The sequence below is a fragment of the Mobula birostris genome, chromosome 19, assembly GCF_030028105.1.
Source record: "Mobula birostris isolate sMobBir1 chromosome 19, sMobBir1.hap1, whole genome shotgun sequence".
NCBI lineage: Eukaryota > Metazoa > Chordata > Chondrichthyes > Myliobatiformes > Myliobatidae > Mobula > Mobula birostris.
Window position 1 is genome coordinate 46479837 of NC_092388.1, and position 24541 is coordinate 46504377.

Genomic DNA, 24541 nt, shown 5'->3' on the forward strand with positions numbered 1-24541 from the left:
TTTTATTACTACTTATTATTTATGGAGCAACTGTAACAAAAATCCAATTTCCTCCGGGATCAATAAAGTATGACTATGACTATGACTATAACTATGACTATAATGGCCGATATTCAATAGGATTTGTGTTGAGACGTCTTGCTTCAATTCTGTGGGGCCTAGATAATACTGCACCATACGCTGGCCTGGTCCCTCTACCTCAGGAAGGACTTGGTTGAGAATGGGGCTGACAGTGATAATAAATCAGCCATGATGGAATGGTGGAGCAGACTTGATGGGCCAAATGGCCTATTTCTGATCCTATGTCTTATAGCCTCATTTACTCTTCATAAAGAAGGGGTTCAGCAAAACGAATTCAGTAGAGGTTCACCAGACTGATCCCTGAAACAATCAGTTTTCTCTATGACCTATAAAGCTTAGAGTTTTGATAACTGAGAGTTTCTTTTGGGACTTGGCAAGGACAGATGTGGAGAAGGTGTTTTCCCTTGTTGTGTCAAGACCCAGACTTCACTTATTCAAAATAAATCCTCAGCCATTCAGTACTGAGATAAGAAGAAAGGAGAAATGAAAAGAAAAGGAGAAATAGAAGAAATGAGGCAATGGAGGCTACCTCAGTAAATATACTTAAGGCAGGGTTGGATAGATTTTTGCATGGTAGGGGAATTAATGGTTATGGGGAAAAGGCAGGTGGGTGGAGATGAGTCCATGGCCAGATCAGCAACAATCTGATTGAATGGCGGAGCAGGCTCGACTGGCCACATGGCCTACTCCAGCTCCTTTTTCTTATGAGGAGTGAATAGTTGGACTTTCCTAGGTGAGCTACTGAGGGAGAGTCACTGAGTCTATGCAAGACACAGATCTGTTAAGCTTTGGCTGTTGAGGAAATCACTGGAAGGGTTAGTGCAAGAGAATGTGCTTATCATTAATGGTTCCTAATGGGGCTGAGGTGTCAGAGGTGGCATTGGGGGCCAATTAGCCCATTCCTGATTTTATTTTTTGCAGTCTTGCCATTCCTACACACACTTAAAAAGAAGGGACTGCAAACTGAGATCTGCTGGAAAAAGTGTGTCAGATCTTACTACTTGCCTCTTGTCACAGAGCCAATTTCTCCTAGGTCCCATGGGCACTTGCTTACTTGGTCAGCCTGCTGTTAAACACCTTTCTAAAATCATGTAGTCTACACCCACAAAGACCACATCAGCCTTCCTTTAAAGATTTCAGTCAAGATCACTGATTTCCCCCTAACAATTGCAACCTGACTAATTTTGATTAATCCGGGTCTTCCTAAACATAGCTTTATCTTGATATCAACATGGCGCTGAACTGAATACTCCTGGTGTGATGTTTGACATTCTATGTGTTGTTCACTCACTTTTGGCCATTTGCACAGTTTGTTCTTTTTCATACAATGAGTGCTTGGTGTTTTCTTTAACGGGTCCCATGGTGTTTCTTTGTCTCATGGCTGCCTGCAGGAAGACAAATCTCAGAGATGCATTCTCTATATGTACATACTTTGATAATAAATGCACTTTGAATCTTTAAAATGTTTTCTTTTGCACTTCACAGTGCAAGGTATGAGTGAGAAAACGAAACAACAAATTTTGAGCCCTAATGTAATGTATTCTTAAGTAAGTTCCACTGAGAGGTGAACTTTTTTGGTAAGAAAGTTAACTCGGTTAGCCTGACTTCAATCGTTGGGAAGATGTTGGAAGGTGTTGATTTTGGAGATGGTTCAGTGGAAGATGTTGGACTCCATTATTAACCATGAGATATCAGGGTACTTGGAGGTACGTGATAAAGTAAGCTGAAGTCAGCATGGTTCCCTGAAGGCAAAATGTTGCCTGGCACATCTGTTGGAATTCTTTGAGGAAATAACAGACAGAATAGACAAAGGAGAGTCAGTGAATATTATTACTTGGATTTTCAGAAAGCCTTTGACAAGGTGCACACATGAAGTGGCTAAACATGATAAGAGCCCATGGTATTACAGGAAAGATACTAACATGGATAGAAGATTGGCAGACTGGGAGGAGGCAAAGAGTGGGAGTAAAGGAGTAGTGGGACACCACTGCCGGTGACTGGTGGTGTTCCACAGATGTGGGTGTTGGGACCACTTCTTTTCACGTTATATGTCAATGATTTGGATTACGGAATTGATGGATTTGTGGCCAAGTTTCTAGAGGATACAAAGATAAGTGGAGGAACAGGTAAAGTTGAGGAAGCAGGGAGTCTGCAAAAATGTGACAGATGGAATGTAGTGTAGGTCATACACTTTAGTATAAAGGCATAGACTATTTCCTAAACAGCGAAAAAATTCAGAAGTCAGAGGTAAAGAAAGGATTTGGTAGTCCTTATGCAAGATTCTCTAACGGTTAATTTGAGAGGACTAGAATATAAAAGTAAGGAATTAATGCTGAGGCTTGAGAAGGCATTGGTCAGACTTGGAGTACTGTGGCAGTTTGGGCCCCTTATCTAAGAAAGGACGTGCTGGCATTGGAATAAACCAGGAAATTATAGGCTGGTGAGCCTGATATCAGTAGAGGCAAAGTTATTGGAAGGTAATCTAAGGGACTGGGTATATAATCATTTAGCTAGACAAGGACTGATCAGGGATATTCAATATGGTTTTGCGCGTGGTAGGTCGTGTCTAACCGATCTGTTAGAGTTTTTCTGAGGAAATTACCAGTAAAGTTGATGAAGGCAAGGAGGTGGATGTTGTCTACAGGGACTTTAGCAAGGCTGTTTGCCAAAATCCTCCATGAGAGGTTGTTAAAGAAAGTTCTGTTACTAGCCATTCAAGTTGAGGTAGTTAATTGGATTACGCTTTGACTTTGCAGGAGAGTTCAGAATATGGTAGTAGATGGTTGCTTCTCTAACTGGAGGCCTGTGACTAGTGGAGTATCACAGAGATTGGTGCTAGGCCCGCTGTTGTTTCACCTGGTCTCATCTTTCACCTACAAGAGAAAATCTGCAGATGCTGGAAATCCAAAGCAACACACACACAAATTGCTGGAGGAACTCAGCAAGCCAGGCAGCATCAATGGAAAAGAGATGGGCCGACGTTTCAGGCCGATATCCTTCAGTAGTACCCTTCACCTATCACCCGCCAAGCTTGTACCCCATTGCCTCAGCCCACCTTCTTATTATGGCTTCTGTCCCCTTCCTCTCCAGTCTTGATGAAGAATCTTGGCCTGAAATGTTGACTGTTTATTCCCCTCCATAGATACTGCCTAACTCACTGAGTTCCTCCAGCATTTTGTGTGTGTTGTATTCTCAACAGAGCTCTGGAGGACTCTGCACAATTTGTTGCTTATATTATTTCTCTGGAATTTCAAAGGCCATGGTAGGAGAGTGGATGATCCACAAGTTGCTGTGAAGTGCATTAAGCAACGTTGCCAAAGTGTAACATTACTGGAATTCAGCTCACAAGCCACGCCGGTTGTCTGGTTCATCTTTGCATTTTAATAGTTCTGTTAAAACAAAAGGCGTGGTTAACATAGTAGATGCATCCTCCACACTAATTTTGAGAGAGATATTTACTCCTGGAGGTTGATAAATAATGAGACAACTTTATTCATTTTTACTCATCTGATTATACTACACCAATTTCAGTACTTTTAGTCGATTCTTCATGTCTATATTGTAAATATTTTTATATGTGAAGCTGCAGTTTTTAATAGGGAGCATTCATTCGTTTAGTGATGAACATAAGAAGGCAAGACAATATAGGAGCCATTAGGTCCTTCAAGCCTGCCCCACTATTTAATATGATTATAACTGATCTATGCTGCTTTCAACTCCTCTTCTGTGCCAGACCTTTCTATTCCTCAATCTTGTTACTCCTCTCCGCGATTTGTGGCATATTGGGTGGCAAACTTGCTGTTTCTTTAGCATTTTGTCTCTTTTTATGAGGCCGTGTTGCTAGCTTGATGCTCAACCCAGCACGGATGGAAAGCGTGCAAGGAGCCAGCCAGATTTGAACCCCAACCACTTGCCTCGAAGTCCCTTGCTGTTGCCACTACACTACCGGCCAGCAATTCCTCAGTCTATCAAATATTTATTCACCTCCATTCTAAATATCTCCAATGATTCAACTTCCACAAACTGCCGGTACAGGAATTTACACAGATTACCATAAAACCATGTGATATAGGAGGAGAATTGGGCCATTTGGCTCATAGAGTTAGCTCCACCATTCCTTCATGGCTGATCCATTTTTCCTCTCAGCTCCAATCTCCTGCCTTCTCCCCATATCCCTTCATGCCCTGACTAATCAAGAATCTATCAGCCTCTGCTTTAAATATACCCAATGACTTAGCCTCCTGTGGTAACGAATTCCACAGATTCACCACTCTCTGGTTAAAGAAATTCCTCCTCATCACTATTCTAAAAGGACACCTCTCCATTCTGAAGCTGTGCCCCTTGGTCTCAGACTCCCCCACGATAGGAAACATCCACTCTATCGAGACTTTTCAATATTCGATAGGTTTCAATGAAATCGCCCCTCATTCCTCTGAATTCCAGTGAATACATCCAGTGAGGCATTGATTGTGTGGATAGTCAGAGGATTTTTCCCAGGGCTGAAATGGTTGCCACAAGAGAACACAGGTTTAAGGTGCTGGGGAGTGGGTACAGAGGAGATGTCAGGGGTAAGATTTTTACTCAGTGGTGAGTGCGTGGAATGGGCTGCCAGCAATGGTGGTGGAGGCAGATACGATAGGGTCTTTTAAGAGACTTTTGGATAGGTACATGGAGCTTAGAAAAATAAAGAGCTATAGGTAAGCCTAGTAATTTCTAAGGTAGGGACATGTTTGGCACAACTTTGTGGGCCTGTATTGTGCTGTAGGTTTTCTATGTTCCGATACAGGCCCAGAGCCATCGAATGCTCCTCATATGTTAAGCCTTTCCATCCCAGAATAATTTTGTAAACCTCCTTTGAACCCTTTATAAATGTTAGCACATCCTTTCTTAGACAAGGGGCCCAAAAACTACTCATATTACTCCAAGTGAGGCCTCAGCACTGCTTTATAAAGTCTCAATATTACATCCTTGCTTTTACAGTATATTCCTCTCGAAATGAATGCTAACGTTGCATTTGCCTTCCTCACCACAGACTCAACCTGCAAATTAACCTTTAAGGAATCCTGCACGAGGACTCCTAAGTCTCTTTGCACCTCAGATTTTTGCATTTTCCTCTCCATTTAGGGAATAGTCTACGCTTTTATTTCTTCTACTAAAGTGCATGACTACACTTCCCAACAATGTATTCCATTTGTCACTTCTTTGCTCATTCTCCTAATTTGTCTAAGTCTTTCTGTAGCCTCTCTACTTCCTCAAAACTACCTGCCCCTCTACCTATCTTTGTATTGTCCAAAAACTTGGTCACAAAGCCATCAACTCCATCATTGGCATATAACCTAAAAAGAAGCAGTCCCTACACAGACCTCTGTGGAACACCACTAGTCACCGGCAGCCAATCAGAAAAGGATCCCTTTATTGCCACTCTTTGCCTCCAGCCAATCAGCCAATGCTCTATCCATGCTGGTACCTTTCCTATAATAACATGGGCTCTTAACTCGGTAAGCAGCACAATGTATGGCACCTTGTCAAAGACCTTCTGAAAATCCATGTACACGACATCCACTGGTTCACCTTTGTCTATCATGCTTGTCATTTCTTCAAAGAATTCCAATAGATTTATCAGCCAAGATTTTCCCCTGAGGAAACCATGCTGACTACAGCCTATTTTATCACGTGTCTCCAAGTACCCTGAAACCACATCCTTAACATTCGTCTCCAACATCTTCTCACCCACAGAGATCAGACTAACTGGCCTATAATTTCCTTTCTTCTGCCTCTCTCCCTTCTTGTAGAGTGGAGTGATATTTGCAATTTCCCAGTCTTCCAGAACCATGTCAGACTCTAGTGATTCCTGAACGATTATTACTAATGCCTCCACAACCTCTTCACCCGCCTCTTTCAGATCCCTGGGATGTCCCGGCTACGGCTGTATTCTCCGCGAATCGGTACAGTATCAGTCTGGGGCCCGGGGGTGTCATCTCATCGTCGATCAGGGCAGGCAGCTCATCTTCTCCTATGACTGCCTGCCTCAATGTCGAAGGTCGAGGTTCATCGTCTGCCGTGGCTGATGTGGAAGGCTTGCTTGACTGCTGAGCCTGGCGCATTTTTCTATCACACAGTTCTTTGTAAGGACTGAAACCATCTTGCAAGTATCCCCTAAACCAATGTACCCTTTCAAAATTAAGGTCGTACTTTATCATTGCAGCAAAAATCTCACGCAGTGGCTTCATGTTCATTTCGCTACTGCATTCTGTTTTGATTGTTATCCTTTCCTCTTCCAATTGCATCAGCTCTTCATCTATCAGTTCTTGGTCATGAGATGCCAAAACCTCTTCAACATCATCTTCGTCAGCTTCCACAAGTCAAACTCACTTTATCCTTACTTCGTTCACCACGATCGAAACGCTTAATTATGCCTAGTTTTACGCTAAATGTAACACCCTTACAAGCTCTTTCAGGCTTTTCCAATACCTCAGAACTCATCTTGCAAATGGCTGCTCAATGCAACGTGTTAAAGCAATGCCGTTCCGAATCCGGGGGAGAGCGGCTGCTCGGGGCGCGCACAGTTTTCTATCGCGCGCTGATCTTTTTCGTAACAGTGAAAACACTCTCAGAAAGCGAAAACAGGGTACTAATGTAGGTCTTTCATAACAGTGAGGTTTCCTAAAGCAAGTGTTCGAAAAGCGGGGGACACCTGTATACCATCTGGTCCAGGTGACTTATCTACCCTCAGACCTTGCAGTTTCCCAAGAACGTTCTCCTTAGTAATGGCAACTTCACACACTTCTGCCCTCTGACACTCTCGAACTTCCGGCATACTGATAGTCTTTTTCACAGTGGAAATTGATGAAAAATACTTATTCAGTTCATCTGCCATTCCCTCATCCCCCATTACTACCTCTCCAGCATCATTTTCCAGTAGTCTGATATCTACTCTCGCCTCACTTTTACACCTTATATATCTGGAAAAAAAATAATTAGTATCCTCTTAAATATTATTAGCTAGCTTACATTCATATTCCATATTTTCCTCCTTTATGACTTTTTCAAAGAGCAAAGAAGTGACAGATGGAATACAATGTTGGGAAGTGTGGACTATTTTCTATTGAATTTTAAAAGCTTCCCAATTCTCTAACTTCCTGCTAATTATTGTTCCATTATATGCCCTCGCTTTGGCTTTTATGTGAGCTTTCACTTCTATTGTCAGCCATGGTCGAGTCATCCTGCCTTTTGAATACTTCTTCCTCTTTGGATGTATATATACAGTGTCTATAAAAAATACTCCCCCCCCCCCCCACCGCCCGGAAGTTTTCATGTTTTATTGTTTTACAACATTGAATCACAGTGGGTTGAATTTGGCTTTTTTGACACTGATCAACAGAAAATGACTATTTTGTGTCAAAGTAAAACATATCTCTACAAAGTGAACTAAATTAATTACAAATAAAAAACACAAAATAATTGATTGCATAAGTATTCACCCTCCCCCCACTTTAATATGACACACCAAATCATCACTGGTGCAGTCAATTGATCTTAGAAGTCACATAATTAGTTAAGTGGAAATCTGTTTTGGAGACCGTGTGCAGACAAGGTGTTTCAAATGATTGTAATAAAAATACACCTATATTTGGAAGATCCAACTGCTGGTGAGTCGGTCTCCTGGCAAAAACTACACCATGAATATAAAAGAACACTTCAAGCAACTCCGTGAAAAGGCTATTGAAAAGCACAAGTCAGGAGATGCATAGAAGAAAATTTCCAATCCACTGAATATCCCTTGGAATACAGTTAAGTCAATCATCAAGAAATGGAAAGCATATGGCACAGCTTCAAATCTGCCTAGAGCAGGCTGTCCTCAAAAACTGTGTGACCGTGCAAGAAGGGGACTAGTGAGGGAGGCCACCAAGAGACCAATGACAACTCTGGAGGAGCTACAAGCTTCATTGGCTGAGATGGGAGAGACTGCGCATACTACCATTGACCAGGTGCTTCAAAAGTAACAGCTTTATGGGAGAGTCCCAAAGAGAAAGTCATTGTTGTAAAAAATTCACATGAAATATCGGCTGGAGTTTGCTAGAAGGCATGTGGGAGACTCTGAAGTCAGCTGGAAGAAAGTTCTATGGTCTGATGAAACCAAAATTGAGCTTTTTGGCCATCAAACTAAACACTATGTTTGGCATAAGCTGAACACCGTACTTCATCAAAAGCACACCATCTCTACCATGAAGCATGGTGGTGGCTGCATCATGCTGTGGGGATGCTTCACTGCAACAGACCCTGGAAAGCTTGTGAAGGTAGAGGGTAAAATGAATGCAGGAATTCCTGCAGGAAAAGCTGATGCAGTCTGCAAGAGAACTGTGACTTGGGGGAAGATTTGTTTCCCTGCAGGACAATGATCCCAAGCATAAAGAAAAGGTTACACAGGAATGGGTTAAAAACAACAAAGTTAATGTCCTGGAGTGACCAAGTCAGAGTCCAGACCTCAATCCAATTGAGATTTTGTGGCTGGACTTGAAAAGGGTTGCTCACTCATGATCCCCTTGCAATCTGACAGAGCTTGAGCAGTTTTGTAAAGAAGAATGGAGAAAAATTGCAGTCCAGATGTGCAAAGCTGATAGAGACCTATCCACACAGACTCAAGACTGTAATTGACACCAAAGGTGCATCTACTAAATACTGACTTGAAGGGGGTGAATACTTTTGCAATCAATTATTTTGTGATTAATATTTATAATGAATTTAGATCACCTTGTAGAGATATGTTTTCTCTTTACGAAAAGAGTCTTTCTCTGTTGATCAGCGTCAAAAAAGCCATATTAAATCCATTGTGATTCAATGTTGTAAAACATGAAAACTTCCAAGGGGGAGGGGTAAATACTTTTTATAGGTACTGTATGTATATGACATCTGATAAAAGAAAAATGTTGGGACTATAAATGTTTGATCATGTCCCATTCATGCACCATTCCGTCCTCTGTTGGCTTTATCCATAACATGGGATGTGAGCATCGCCAAAGCACCAGCAATTATTTTTTGTCTCTAATTACCTATTCCAAATGACTAATGCGTCAAGCATGTGCCAATTCATCCCAAACCAGGATCAGGGATCAACTTTATTCACTATTATCATTTACATGTATTAGAAATTTGCTGTGGTGTTTTGGCGTGACATACAACAAAAAACAACAATAACAACAACAAGTTTGGTATGGGCCCCCAAATCCTAAGAACTTTCTACAGAGGCACAATTGAGAGCATTCTCACTGGCTGCATCACTGGCTGGTGTGGGAACTGTACTTCACTCAATCGCAGGACCCTGCAGAGAGTGGTGCAGATAGCCCAGCGCATCTGTAGATGTGAACTTCCCACTATTCAGGACATTTATAAAGACAGGTGCGTAAAAAAGGCCCGAAAGATCTTTGGGGACCTGAGTCACCCCAACCACAAATTGTTCCAGCTGCTACCATACAGGAAATGGTATCGCGGCATGAAAGCCAGGACCAACAGGCTCCAGGACAGCTTCTTCCACCAGGCCATCAGACTGATTAACTCATGCTGATGCAACTGTATTTCTATATTGTATTGACTATCTTGTTCGACATGCTACTTATTATAAATTACTATAAATTGCACATTGCACATTTAGACAAAGATGTAACGTAAAGATTTTTACTCCATGTATATGAAGGATGTGAGTAATAAGTCAATTCAATTCTATTTATCCAACAATTGCAAGAATTATATTAAAAAATAACCATAGAGGTTAAAGTACAGATATGGAATAAGATGTGCATAAATATATACGTAAATGCCACAGTATATTTACAATGTAAACAACATTATAAAAAGAGATTTTAAGTGTTTACAGTGCAGCAGACTGACTGAGGCCATGGCTAGAGGGTTGACTAACTAGAATGGTGGATCAGATTAACCGTCTGGGGGAAGAAACTTTGAAGATGGCATGAAGATTTTATTTTAATATCCCTATAGCACTTTCCAGAGGAGATTTTGGAAAAGGAAGTTTGCTGGAAATGAGCATCTCCAAAATTAGGGCATCAAATCACCATCCATTTGCAATACCATTGCCCAAGCTGTTCACCTTTGCTCCCCCCCCCCACCCCCATGTCCCCCTAAACATGCCCTGAATCCTGCTTTACATCTCACTTTAATTAGTGATTAGAAATTTAACTGAACCAATCACATAAATGCAGTGGTTACAGGATCAGGTCAGATTATGGGATTTGCAGAAGTGAGTCACAGTCTGAGCCTTCCCACCATCTGGAAAACACAGATCAACAGGTCTCCTCCATTTCCCCGTATGGGGCAGCTTTACAAAAAGAGAAAGAAGTTCAATGAAATCCAGAACAAAGCAGCCATCTTGACTGGGACCACATCACTGCTACAGTATTCACTCTACCCACTAATGAAACATTAGGTCTTCAGTGTGCTTGATCCTTGGATAGCATGCAGCAACAACAGTGAGGCTTCTTTGCACCTTCTAAACCTGCAGGTCTCCATTATACAAAGAACGGGGACATGGAAGCCCCAGCTCCTTATGCAGGTCCCCTCCTATTCTAACACCCCATTCCTCAGTTGTCCTTCTTACTCAACAATCTGGTCGGGGAATATCGATCTGAGGGTTCTTGGAGGCTCATGAAGCAGCTTACTATTACTTTTGCAAAGGCAATTAAATAATGTATTTTAGGGGAAAATTCCCTTCCTACACTTGCCCCTATTTGCCCTCAGGCTCATCAATGATCTTGATGCTTACTTACTCACCTGATGGACCTCATTAATTCATGGAACAATTAGGTGAGGATAATAAATGCCAGCTTTGCAAAAGATAGAAACATAGAAAACCTACAGCACAATACAGGCCCTTCAGCCCACAAAGCTGTACCGAACATGTCCTTACCTTAGAAATTACCTAAGGTTACCCACAGCCTCTATTTTTCTAAGCTCCATCTACTTGTCCAGGAGTCTCTTAAAACAGTGGTCCCCAGCCTCCGGGCCATGAAGCGTGCAGGAGTGCAGTGGTAGCCAGAACACACCCAGCACATCTTTAAGGAAAAAGCTGAAATAAACAAGCTAATTAATTAGGGGCCGCCTGGCACGTAAATGTCGGCTCAGATCAGAGGCGATTGCCGATTTCACTTGCTCTATGCGATGTTAACTCCTCTTTCCAGGGTGCTGGAGCCTTTAGCTGTTCCACTGTTTGGTCATTTTGAGCGCCAGCCCAGACAGGCTGAAAAGACAGGGCTGTCAGGATCGAGGTGACATGTTGAATCTACACAAACTTCTGATAAAGTATAGGCTCTGCCGTGCTTTCTTTGTAATGACAGTTATGTGCCAGTCCCCGGACAGATCCTCTGACACTTTTCAGAGAGAGAAACGTCGATCCTTAATGCCGAAGAATTTAAAGTTATTGACCCTCTCCACCTCAGTTCCTCTAATGAAGACTGGCTTCTGGGCAGCACCTAATTAATTAGCTTGTTTATTTCGGCTTTTCTCTTAAAGATGTGTTGGGTGCGCTCCGGCTACCGCTGCACCCCTGCATGCCTCGCAGCCCGGTATCGGTCCCCGGCCCGGAGGTTGTGGACCACTGTCTTAAAAGACCCTATCGTTTCCGCCTCCACCACTGCCACCGGCAGCCCATTCCACGCACTCACCCTCTCTGTGTAAAAAACTTACCCCTGACATCTCTTCTGTACCTACCTCCAAGCACCTTAAAACTGTGCCTTCTCGTGCTAGCCATTTCAGCCCCAGGAAAAAGCCTCTGACTATCCACACAATCAATGTCTCTCATCATCTTATACACCTCCATCAGGTCACCTCTCATCCTCCGTTGCTCCAAGGAAAAAAGGCCAAGTTCACTCAACCTATTCTCATAAGGCATGCTCCCCAATCCAGGCAACATCCTTGTAAAGTTAATATGTTTGTATATCATGAATGAAAAATTAAAAATTAAGAATACATGTAGCTGTGGGATATTGTGTGTTTGTTAAATTCCTGATGTATGTATGTTTTTCCCGTTCTGTTGGTGCTTACAGCAAACTTCAGAATCCATTTAATGAGATGTCTGTTCTTATTAGGCTGTTTTATGGAAAAATAACCTAGTATTTTATTTGAAGGAGGTTCAGCTGAGGCCTTGGTCCTGTGCAAATTTAATGGAAATCCATACATGAGCAAGGAATTTCTGAACCATGACCTGCCTTGAAGCTTTGAAATCCATTCTCAAATCTATGCTAATAGGAAATCTCTAAAGGCTTCTCCTTCTCCAAGAATCGATCATGAAAGGAATGCAGCTCCTTGAATTACATTGTTCAGTGCATTTGACTTCATGGCATAATTCATTGATTTCACTAACTAAAGCACAGCTCGAGAATCTGATAACTCAATGAGTACCTTATCTGGCAATTAGAGCCAAGTGTTTACTGAACTAATACAAGAAGTATAACAGTAAAACATGAGATTAAGAGTTTAAAAAGTGTTATTTCCAGTTTGCTTCACCCAAAGCCGTTCCCGGTGAAATGGAAGGTTTTGCCTATGCAGCAGATACAATGAGACTTTAAACTTGTTCATGAAAAATAGGCAATGTGACTTTACAGTTTTCTTAGGCACTGAGGAAGTCCTGATATGTCATTCCTTTATTGTATGGGGAGAGGATAATGTCTTCCTCAAAAGAGATGGAGAATGAGTATATTTTTCTTTCTGTCAGATGTTTGAATCCTGAGTTATCATGGGAGAGATTATTCTTCTTGTTACTAGAAACTGCATGTTCTTCCTCTGGAGAAGCATTGATTGCAAAGGGTGGGTTGAATTCAGCCTTCACTCAGTCAGACCTCCACGACGTGGATCAGCATGTTAACGTCAGTTGGAGGTTTGCGTGCTCCGAGGCGATGGCAGCTCAGAGCCACCCACGTTGGAATGGCTGCGGATGAAGATGGATCCAACCCCGGCTCCTGAACGGACAGACTTGAGTCTGCCCCTCCCGGGCCACACGTCATTACGCTTCATCAGCCACGGATAGACTCAGAGGTCAGCACACCATAACAGTACAAACTCTACACCGATGAGGCACCTAACGGGCCTGGCTTGCCCCTGTAGTGCCCCAGCCCAGAACGTCCTCCACCTGGCCTGGACATGCCCTATTACGAGATGGCTTTGTCATGGACCATTAATGTGGCCACGAGCTGGAGGGGCGGCTTGACAAAAAACAATTAGAAGGGTGAGGAGAAACAACAAACTCAGACAGAGAAACTGTTAGTGTCCTCTTTTATTACTTACTGTTATGTGAATGTTCACACTGTTTATGTAAATGATAGATATTATTCACAATGTGTTCTAGTCTCAAATTGAAGTATTGTGACAATTAGCTCCTCTCCTCAGCTGCATCACCAGCTTTATCTTTCTGTGTTCAGTGCCATCTGTTGAAAACCAGGATGACGCTGAGGGTTTGGGGTGAGGACGATGTTCCCAGGGCTGATAATGCAGCCCTGGTGAGCAGGGGAGTTCCAAGGGGGATAAAACTGAATTTGACCTGCTAACTCTGTTTGGTTCCTTTTGGTATACCTCTGAGTTTAAGTTACATGCCCCTCCATGGACTTAAGTACATAATCTAGACTGAGACTTCCGTGTGGTATTGAGGAAGTTCATTGCCTTTGACACTAAACAGAAGTGTCATTTGTTCTCTCAGATATTTGCAAGGGATCCAATGGTGTGATTCAAGTAAGAACACTGGAGGTCTCCCACTGTCTTGGACAATATAAAACCCTCAAGCAAAATCAGAAGAACAGTTTACCTTGTCTTAAGACAGATGGTGGAGATTGGATCATTGAATGTATTTAGAATGGAAGTGAATAAACATTTGATAGATTGAGGAATAGAAAGGTCTTTCACATTTGACCGCAAAAGTGACTCCATCTCTAAAGTACTCTGTTACCTGCAGTGGGATTGGGTACATCCTCAGGAGCTGATTCCATTGCTCAATAAATGCAAATGTTTCCTTCCTTTGATTTTCCAAATTTCTTGCAAGACATCTAAGCACATTTTTGGATGTGACCTGATATCCCTAACAGCTGCAGGAAAAGGAAATGGGTACAACCTCTTCGAGGTGAAGTGAATGCTTTAGGGGGTAGCTTTCTGAGCACCTTTACTGTTTTCACATTTATCTTTGACTCTCACTGTTTCAAAAGAGAGTCCCTATAAGGTGTGTACAGAGTGGTTGATATTGCTGGGGAAACAGAACCCGGGTCAGAATTGTTGCCTAGATTCCAGGCCTCCTTTCTCATTAGACAGAAATGTGCCATAACTGAGAGTGACTGACTGGCTCAGCCAAAACCCGATCATAACCCATAGACTTGTTAAGGAGGATGTCAATTCTGTCGTGTTTATACTAGTTTCTAGTATAGAAATCCCAATAACCTGTCCCCCTCCAACTCCCAACTTTCCCCAAAAGCCTGCAAATTACCTTCACAACACGCTGGAGGAACTCAGCAGGTCGGGCAGCATCCGTGGAAAAGGAGTTCCTCCAGCGTGTTGTGAGTGTTGCTTTGACCCAGCATCTGCAGATTATTCTGTGTCTGCAAATTACCTTGTTCCTTTCCAATTCCCTTCGATTCTGTTTCTTGGCAAGCAGGGGAGTCAGATTTCAAGTACTCCCTCACCTCACAAGACTTTTGCAGGGAACCCAGTGGAAGGGTGTTCAATGCTGAATTTTGCACAATCTAATTATGCTCTGGTCACACTTGTGAGGGTGAAGAACACTACCCACCTGTTTCCTCTGGTTCCCAGTAATAATTGAGATTTTAAAAAGCAATTTTAATATCATATTCACAATCATAAAGGCCAAAAATATGTAATTCAGAAAATGGCGTGATTTGGCAGAAGCTAAAGAAAGGAGACAGTTATATTTATATAATTGCCATGGAGGGCATTGGCTCAGAGCATATTTTGTTTCTATTGTTTATCTCTTGTGTTGTCCTTTGTGTCATCAGAAAGTTGATTCTTTCTACCTCTCAGGTTATTATGTTATTCCATTGTCTACCATCATCCAGCAAGTAAAAACGACCTCTGACATACATCCAGCAACTACAAACACACTGTAGATTGATATTAAATTCATAGGTAATGTCAATGGAGCAGTAACAATATTTGGGCATAAAGCAAGCTAGATCCACAAGGGAAGCATTCTTGTTTTATTGATAAACCATCTTTGCAAGGAAGGCGAGCTCTCTGGAGACAATCTGCTCAGATAATCTTTTCTTTTAATTTGGATGAAGACAGCATAGGGAGAAACGGATGATAAAAATGGTGGTTCAGTTGTTCAAGCATGCTTTTAAAGAGAGTCCAGCTTCATTAAAACAAGATGGGAGAAATCTTCCTGGCTCTAGATAATTAAAATAAGACTGAAGCTGCTGTCCTGCAGGACTATCATTGATCTGTTTTTGAATTTTGAGTGGATTGCCTCAAGGTACTTGCATGAATTTTGCAAATTGCCAGACCTGTTAAAAAGATATTTTTTCCTCTTGCGGACGTTTATTAAGATCCTTAGTTAAAATCTCACTCTTTGATAGCAATGGGAAAATGTCAATTCTTTCATCACTCTTTGGCAGATCTGGCTGCTGTGTTACACGGTCGGGTTTCAAAGACGAGGTTGGCCGAGGTGTTTAGAAGCACTGCATATTGAAATATTTAGTAGAAATTTCTGATAAATAACACAGTTCTGACTGTTAATCAAATTCATGTCAAGAAGTTGTTGGATCCCCACTGAGGGGTCATTGGTGGAAAGTGTGAGCAGCTTCAGGCTCCTAGGTGTCAACATTGCACCGCAATATAGAAGATTGTACTGAAGTTGCCAGCAGATATACTTCATTAGAGGTTTGAGGAGACGTGGCATGCCACCAAAGACTCTATCAGATTTCTACGAAAGCATTCTGGCTGGTGGCATCACTTCCTGTTATGGAGGCCCCGGTGCACAGGATGAAAAGAAGTGGCAGAGGGTTATAGTCTCAGCCAGTTCCATCATGGGCACATCGAGGACATCTTCAAAAGGAAGAGCCTCAAGAAGGCGGCAGCCATCATTCAGGACCCTCCTCATCTGGGACATGCCTTTTTCTCATTGTTATCATTGGAGGAGGGAAAGGAGCCGGGAGACACACACACTCTATGTTTTAAGAACAGCTTTTCCCCCTCTGCCATCAGATTTCTGAACGGTCCATGAATACTACCTCGTTGTTCCAATTTATTTTATTAATGTAACTTACCAATTTTTTTCTGTCTTGCACTGTACCAGTGACACAGAACCACAAATTTCACAACATACATGAGTGATAATAAACCTGATTCTGATTCTGATTACCGAGAAAGCTTACAATGCATCTCCCACATCACCAACAGCGACCAAAGATCAAAAATACTCCATTAGCTGCACAAAGTTCTTTGGATTATTCTAAGATTGCTCAATCAGAAATGCATTTTTTTCTCCTCTTTAATACTGACTACAGTTCAGAGTCATAAACTGGTTGTGAAGCATCAAGAACATGGTAAAGCATTAAATAATGTTCTTGCCTTCGAAATTACATAGTTTGCATGCCAGACTCTTTTGTAATGTGGCTGATGTGTGTTTGCAGTCAGTTAAATACTAGCTGTTTCGTTAATGCAAACAAAAGCTGAATGTCACAAACGAGCTAATGGAAAGGTGCAAATAAATCATTCCCATAGTTACCAGTAGCACAATGAAGAAGCTTTTTCTCTTGCATTATGTGGCCCAGGCTTTCCAGAGGCTTGTCGTGGACATTTATTACCAGAGAGTGGTATTGTGCAGTAGAGACAGATTGATAGAGGACTATAGTCTTGCAGACATTTAATGCAGGATCCATTCTCTTGTATTCTCAGTGAATTTGGAGCTCAGCTTTTGAATGAATGCATATGCAAGCACCATCTTGGATTGGAGTGATCGAGTTTATGGAGTGAAGGTAATGTAAATTGTAAATTTCCCATTTATCCTTGCAGACTAGACTCAGTTCAAGAGAAAGATTGTTAAGGGTGATAAAAAAGGTTGAGAAATGACCCTGATTTGAAGCCTGGCTTGAATGTCATTGTGTAGCAGACAGAGATGGTGATGAATTTTTGTAGACAGCAAATTTAAGGATTATCCATAGTTCCTCTCAGTGGAAGGGTCAAAGGTTTTTGTAACAGCGAAGTTCTCCTTCAATACTGATGACCTCTCACACTTCTTCCAAAATAACAAGTCCTTGCACCTTTATCCTTGGAGACCACCTCTTCTTCTTTAACCTCGCTTCCTCTACAGGCTCCTCTGTCACCCTGGCAAGACCCTATGCCCATCGTTACTGAACTCTCCAAAATTCAATTCCTACAGTCGGTTTTAGCAAGAAAACTAATCTTCCATGATAATAGTCAGAGTTTCTCGTGCAAGACCCAGACGACAGGGCAGAACGGTGGTGTAGTGGTTAGCACAACGCTTTACAGTACAGGCGACCCAGGTTCAATTCCCCCCGCCGCCTCAAAGGAGTTTGTATGTTCTTCCCATGACCATGTGGGTTTCCTCTGGGTGCTCCAGTTTCCTCTCACAGTCCAAAGACCTAATTGTCCCATGATTATGCTAGGATTAAATCGGGGGATTACTGGGCAACATGGCTGGAAGGGCCTATTCTGCACTGCATCTCAATAAAATAAAAAAAGTATCCAGGGAACACTTTACATTCTATGTGACTATAAAAATAGGGATCTATCATTTCACAAGTCACAGTGTGTAGACAGGAAGCCGCACACTAGCCCAACTGTCGAAGCCTGACATTGCTGTTAAATTCCTTAAAGAGACATTTCCTGATTGATGCAATCTTTTTTTAATGCAATAATTATTTGCAATTATAAGCATCCTGATCTATCAAAATGTGGTCAGCAGTTTAACTTGTGGTCAAGTATCTTTTTAGCAGTATTAATCCTGTGGAATTTTAAACCTGGGAGAGAAAAAAATCCCCAAATTGGAGTTGGGTAATCTGCAATTTTACAGAAAATCAGAAAAATCATTTTTTTCTAGGATGAAAATTGAATTAGCAACGTTGTATAATACGCAGGATATGCAGAATTGTCAGATAGGTACTATTTCTTACAATACAATACAGCCCATCATTTTTGTTAGTGTCCTTTAAGATCTTAAAAGATATTCCTGTCATAAACAAATATTTACTGTATAAACTACCTCCATCCCCAGGGCACATACAGACCTCCATCTGTCCAGTCAGTCTTCACATCACTTGAGTCTTCTGGCTCTCCACATCTTGACCTCTGACAATTGTTGTTTTAACGTTCAATGTTCTCTTTCTATGCTATTGATTGCTATGAATAGCTTTTGCCCTCCTTAAATATTTTATGATGGAACAACCCCCGAACCTGAAACAAAGTTTTCATTTTGCTATTTTTCGGTGCACAGTTACTGAGTTACTTGTGGATAACGTGCGCCTGATCAGTGACTTATCTTGTCAGTTTTATCTAATCTTGTGCTCCAATCACTTGTGGATTTTGTAGAGTGCCCAGCTGGTGTGAACAAGATTACCTTTAAACTAGTAAATTGTCACATGTACGGAGATACAGTGAAAAGCTTTTGTGTGCATGCCTTCTAGACAGATGATGCCATACACAAGTACATCAGGATAGTACAAAAGGAAACTAGAACATAATGCAGAATGTAGTGTTACATTTAGTTACAAATATAGTGTTACATTTAGTTACAAAAGTGCCAATAATTAGTATGCAAGGTCCATGACAAGGTAGACTGAGAGAGAGTTATTGGAGATGGATTGTTCAATTTTTTCTTACATCAGTGGGATAGACACTGTCCTTTAGTGTTGTGGTATGTGTTCTCAAGCAGTTGTACCTTCTTCCCAAAGGGGGTGGGGGGGGGGAGAAGAGAGAGTAACTGGGGTTGGAGAGGTCACTAATTATGTTGGCTTTTTCCCAAGGCAGTAGGAAATGTAGAGTCATTGGAGAGAAGGCTGATTGATTTGGTGTACTGAGGATACCATTTTCAATTAAGTAATTTTGAATAATTAGTATTTCTGTTTTGTGTCAGTTCTGCTGAAAGTTACATTTGTTTCTCTCTTCACAGGTACTGCCTGTCCTGCTGAGTATTTCCAACTTACTCTGTTTTTATTTCAGATTTCCAGCTTTACAGCATGTGACTTCTCAACTTGGAACCTTATTGCTTTTTATTATCTTTTTTTCTGTTTCTGTTCTAATTTATCTCATTCTCTTTATACTTTAACATAGATCAGCTGTGATTAACAATCCTTCACCTCCCACTCTCAGCCAACATTCCTTACACTTCTGCCCCTTGTAAATAGAACCAGAAAACACTGGGAGTACTCAGCAGTCAAGCAGCGCTTTGAGGGAAGAGAAACAGAGCCCATATTTCATCTCAAAGATTTACAGTGCAAGTTACTTATTGTGACATACAATCTCTCCTGGCCTCCAGCCTATCGCAGACATTTCATTCATTCCCTCCACCCTTCCACTTCACTGTACCTTAAAACTTGTTTGAGTTCTAAACATTTTAGTTCTAATAATAGGTCACCAACCAGATCAGTAGTCACATTTCTCTCCCCACAGATGTTGCCTGACCTGCTGAGAATTGTTAGCATTTGCTGACCCATAGCTCAGATACCGGTTTAACCTAATCTGAAGCTTGGCATCCCCAAGGCCTGAGAAATATATTCCAAAATCAGTCTAGATGTTGTAGTCAATTCCTGGAGTGAACCTGGAGCCCAAAACCTCCTGATTCAGAGCCAAGAGTGCCAGACACTAAGACACAGGGGACTGCAGATGCTGTGTCTGAGTCAAAAAATAAACTCCCGGAAGAACTCAGAGGGCCGATCAGTATCTGTGTGGCAAACATGATGGTCAATGTTTCAGATCGAGACTCTGCATCACAACTGCCGTCCCGTGAGGTTGGCTAGTATCTGAGCCCAGCAACATTTCACAAAAAATGGGGAGATTAAAAAACAAAATTCTGTATGTGTATTGCATATGGCAGGCAGGTATAAATGTCAGGAATTTCAGCTCAGACTATATCCATTAAATCCTTGAATTTATTAGGTGATTTTAAATACCAGTACTCTTCTAGTATAATCCAAACTGTAGATATATCAGGTACCTTTGTCTAAAAGATAATCACAAACAAGAGAAAAATATGCAGGTGCACCTCCTGACTCCCCAAAGCCTGTCTACCATCTACAAGGCTCAGGTCAGGAGTGTAATGGAATACTCGCCACTCGCCCGGATGAGTGCAGCTCAATCAACCCTCGAGAAGCTTGACACCATCTAGTAGAAGGCAGCCGATTTGATTGGTTCCCCTTCCACAAGCATCCAATCCCTCTACCATTGATAAACGTTTGCAGCAGTGTGTACTGATGTATTGTAACAACACACCAAAGTTCCTAAGGCAGCACCTTCCAAAACCACAACCACTACATCTAGAAGGATGAGAACAGCAGATACCTGGGAACACCATCACTTGGAAATCCCCCTCCAAGTCACTCACCATCATGACTTGGAAACATATCACTGTTCCTTCATTGTCTCTGGGTCAAAATCATGGAATTCCCTCCCTAACAGCACTGTGGGTCTACCTACACCTCAGGGACTGCAGTGGTTCAAGAAGGCAGCTCATCACCACCTTCTCAAGGGCAACTAGGGATGGACAATAAATGCTGGCAACACACACAAAATGCTGGAGGAACTCAGCTGGCCAGGCAGCATCAACCTGGTCAACTGTACCTTTTTCCTTAGACTCTGCCTGATCTGCTGAGTTCCTCTAAAAGATAATGTTGGTTTCACATTTATTGATTTCTTTACAAAACACTTTGCAAATAATTTACTTACAGAATCAGATGCTGGAAAACCCTGGAAATAGTCAACAGATCATTTTCTTACTGTGAATGCCTGCAAGAAAATGAATCATTTTCATAGTATAGTATACATACTATAGTATACATAGTACACATACTTTGATAAATGTACTTTGAACTTCAGATCAGGATTACATGTGGAGAGAGAAATAAACCGTCATCAAAACTTATATCAAATGGAACATCTGCAGATATAAAATAACTGAATTCACCATGATGTCTAAATGATTATATCATGCCTATCATAAGAAGTCTGCTATTCCTTGAGCTTACCTCAGGCAGACTTGAAATGGTTACCTTTTGTCAGGATAACTTTGTTCATTTATAGACCAACTAATACACATTCCTTCAAGTTTATTGTTCGTATGACTGTGCTTCTATTGTTGAATTAGTATCCAGGGAAGATGGATACCATGACAGTTTAAAAACATTGAATTTATTTTAAAAGATTTTGCAAGTTAAAACGTGGTGTCAGTGAAGGAACCATTACATTGGTTGGCAGTTATAAAAGATGACTGGTTCAATACCCTACAGGGAAGATGATTGACATAAGATACCAATCTTTATCTGGCTCCATGCCCATTATAATGGGCCAACTGTTGCCTGCCAAAGCTGCCTAGTAAGACACCTAATGATATCCAGTTTGGGATAGCTGGCAGGAACAATAGAAGTCCCTTATTGACTTCTTAGGAAAAATCCTAAAAATAATTGAACCATTGAATATTGAAGTCATTATTAATATTGACTTCCTGCTGTTTGAAAAATTTTAATTACTGTACTTATACACCAATAACAGTTTCCTATGGAAATCAGAAAAATTAATTGTCAATTTATGCACTGCTCTGCAGATTATGAAACATTCTTTGGATGACTAGCCACTGAAGGGAAAGAACAAGCAGAAACAATAATGAATGAAAAGATTTACATGCTGTCTCTGGGTATATTGCACCTTGCTCTGCAAATTGCCAATAATGTTTAATGCTGATTTTTGTAGAACAACTAGCAAAGTTGTCTGCGGTCTGCACCTAAGCACATATAACGTAACTGTAGCATAGAGTATAGACCATAAGACCATAAGATATAGGAGCAAAAATTAGGCCATTTGGCTCAGCGAGTCCGCTCCGCCATTTATCATGGCCAACCCATTTGCCTCTCAGCTCCAGTCTCCTGCCTTCTCCAATATCTTTTCATGCACTAACTAATCAAGAATCTTTCAACCTCTGCCTTAAATATACCCGATAACTCAGCCTCTACAGCCACTGTGGCAACAAATTCCAGAGATTCGCCACTCACTGGCTAAAAACTTCCTCCTCTTCTCCATTTTAAATGGATGTCCCTCTATTCTGCGGCTGTGTCCTCTGGTCTTAGATTGGTATTCTTTGAGAAGATTACAGGCTGCAGAAGGACTTAGACAGATTAGGAAAATGGGCAAGAAATACAGTGTTGGAAAGTGCATGGTCATACACTTTGGTAGTAGAAATAAATGCGCAGACTACTTTCTAAACATGGAGAATCCAAAAATCTGAAATGCAAAGGACTTGTGAGCCCTTGTGCAGAACACCCTAAAGGTTAACTCGCAGGTAGAGTCAGTGGTGAGGAAGGCAAATGCCATGTTAGCATTCATTTCAAGCGATCTTGAATACAAGAGCAGGGATGTTATGTTGAGGCTTTATAAGGCACTGGTGAGGCCTCACCTTGAGTATTGTGAACAGGTTTGGGCTCCTCATCTAAGAAACAATGTGCTGGTATTGGAGAGGGTTCAGAGGAGGTTCTACTACTACGTCAACTCAGGCCTAGGGGGCCGGCATCGGGCACGATGACGGACTCTCCACTTCTCTCTCTCCCTCATCAGTTTGTTCAGTTCATCTACATTAGATGCACCGCTGTCTTCTAGGAGCGTGTTGACCATAGTCTTGGGAGGGCGCCCAGGGTTCATCCTCCTGTGCTTGGGCTCCCATATGATGACTAGGCTGGCAGGTAGCTCGGTGTGGCGTAGACAGTGCCCCACTAGTTGCAGTCTTCTTGCCTCAATTTTAGTGGTGAGCATCGGTAGGTCGTCATATAGCTCAACGTTCATCATGTGCTGTTGCCAGCTCACATCAAGAGCCATCCGGAGCATTCGTATATAGCAACCATCTAGAGACTTTCACATAGTCTTGGTGAATGTCCACATCTCGCATCCATACATGAGAATGGACTCTATGACTGCTATGAAGATCCTCTTTTTAAGCCCTCTGGTCAGGTTCGACTTCCAGATTTCCTTCATGTCGTTCATAGCCCTCCACGCCAGCGCCTTCCATATCATGTCTTCACAAGGATGATTCTGGGAATGAAAGGGTTATCAAACAAAGAATGTTTGACAGGAATACTCACTGGAATTTAGAAGGATGAAGGGGGATCTCACTGAAACCTTTCGAATGTTGAAAGGCTTAGACAGAGTAGACATGGAAAGGATGTTTCCCATGGTGGCGGAATCTAGGACAAGAGGGCACAACCTTATGATAGAGGGGCGTCTATTTAAAACAGAGATGTGGAGAAATTTTTTTAGCCAGAGAGTGGTGAATTTGTAGAATTTGTTACCACAGGCGACTGTGGAGGCCAGGTTGTTGGGTGTATTTAAGGCAGAGCTTGATAGGTTCTTGATTGGACACAGCGTCAAAGGTTACGGGGGAGAAGGCTGGGGAGTGGGGCTGAGGAGGGGAAAAAGGATTGGCCATGACTGAATGATGGAGCAGACTCGTTGGGCCAAATGGCCTATTTCTGCTCCTATGTCTTATGGTCTTATAGGAAAAGAAGAATTGCCTCCTTTAACTATCACACGCAGACAAGGCAGACATCCCACTGACCTTGAATCATTCATTTCCTCGGAGGTAAAAGAACCAGCTGATGAAGTTGAAACCCATGTGTATGTAAGATTATTAAAATTGGCAATCAGAATGCTCAATACAACGGCACGATTTGATAGATTGCTGATGTAATGCAAGGAGTTGAGATAAGGGACTAAGAGGGATAACAACAGCAGCTCATTAAAGAGAAAGGAAGAATCAGCGAGCAGAGATAGCATTTTGTAATTTAATTTCAATTTACTCAGTGATAGCAAATTAGGTATTGGCTCAAATATACAAAAATGATGGAAGTGGACAGAAACTGAAAAAATGGAGATCTTTGAGGAGCTGATCAAAATCTTATCAAAGGAATATAATTGAAAGAGTGTCTTGAAGGAGGAGATGTAGTGAGCCAAGAGACTTGGGAAGAAAACTCTAAGCTGAATGACCATTGTAGCTGCAGTTGCCAATGGTACATGGTAAAATGGTGGGGACAGGCAGGAGGCCTGTTGGGAACTGTGCGAAGGAATTGTGGAAAGCAGAAGTGAGCAGTGTTGGTGGAACAGAAACACAACGTGCTGGAGGAGTTCAGTGGGTCAAGCAGCATCTGTGGATGCAGGAAGATGGTCCAGTTCCTGCAACAATCTGCCTCTTTTTTTCCTTCAGATTCCAGCCTCAGCAACTCCTCGTGTATTCCAGCCTCAG